This window comes from Numenius arquata, chromosome 36, assembly GCF_964106895.1.
Source record: "Numenius arquata chromosome 36, bNumArq3.hap1.1, whole genome shotgun sequence".
NCBI classification, from domain to species: Eukaryota; Metazoa; Chordata; class Aves; order Charadriiformes; family Scolopacidae; genus Numenius; species Numenius arquata.
The window spans coordinates 100,538-101,650 of NC_133611.1; the positions used below are offsets into that span (position 1 = coordinate 100,538).

At 57.0% G+C, this 1,113-nt stretch overlaps 1 non-coding gene across 1 annotated transcript; it reads right to left on the reverse strand.

The window, feature by feature from the left end:
• Positions 1 to 247: 247 nt before the first annotated feature.
• Positions 248 to 329, reverse strand: TRNAS-AGA (transfer RNA serine (anticodon AGA)). The gene has a single exon. It is a non-coding gene; the product is annotated as a tRNA-Ser (tRNA).
• Positions 330 to 1,113: the final 784 nt, after the last annotated feature.

Here is a 1,113-nt window from a genome sequence, read left to right on the forward strand (position 1 = left end):
AACACTGGTCCGTTCTCTGCTGCCCTCAACTTGCCTACCTTGTCAACGGGAGCAGGATTTCCCACTCGTGCAGGAATTTCAGGGGAGGGAGCAGGATTTCCCATTCGTGCAGGAATTTCAGGGGAGGGGCACGGACAAGTGCTGCAGGCAAGGGGTTTTACTGTCTCCCTGGGCACCAGGTACATGGAGCCGAGTCCCACAGCTGCAGCCTGGTCAGTTGCAGGGAGACCAAAAGGGGACTGCGCCCCGTAGTTGGCAGGATTCGAACCTGCGCGGGGAAACCCCAATGGATTTCTAGTCCATCGCCTTCACCACTCGGCCACAACTACCTGCTCCAGCTGTCTCTGCCCTGCTCATCACGTGCCCTCTGCAATGACACCCTGCTCCCGGGGAGTTCCAGTGCCAGCCTTCACTCAAAGATTTGCAGTTGCAACCTGCACGGAGCATGACGGGCACCTGGTGCCAGCCTTCCAGAAGCCTTGAGAGGTGTAACACCAGGAGCTATGGTGGCAGCTCCCAGTGCCTTGTCCTCAGCCAGGCATCTCAGATGTCCTGCCATGGGGGGAAGGTGGGGGTGTGGCAGGGGGTGGGAGTGTGATTTCAGGAGGAAGTGAGTCTGTGTGAGGCTGGAAGCAGGAGGCCAGCCAGGCTCTGATCTGGAGGAGCAGGAGGCAGCACTGCACACAGGTGCGTTGGTGGACTTGTGCTGAGCACAGCCGCCTTCCAAGCAGTTGACCCGGCTTCAATTCCTGGACAATGCAAACAGATATCTCTTCAGCCTGGCTCCAGGCTTTCTTACATCTTCTTCTGCTGGCAGGTTGTCCTGCTCAAAAAATACTCAGCTTTCCCCCTTGCGGTTTCAAGCCAGTCCCTTTGCCTCCCTGCATCTTAGAGACCAACTGAGACCAGTGCTTTCTGCCTGCTGGGAGGTCTCCTGGGCTCCTCACTGCAGCCTTTCCTCATAAGAGAGGTGCTCCGTTCATCTATTCTTTATGTAATGGCGCAAAGGCCTGCCTGTCTCATCTGCAGTCCCCCTGCAGACCCTGACCTACCCTGTTCAGGCTCCACCATTGCAGAGACACCCTGCAGTTTACAGGAATTGGGTGTAACGAT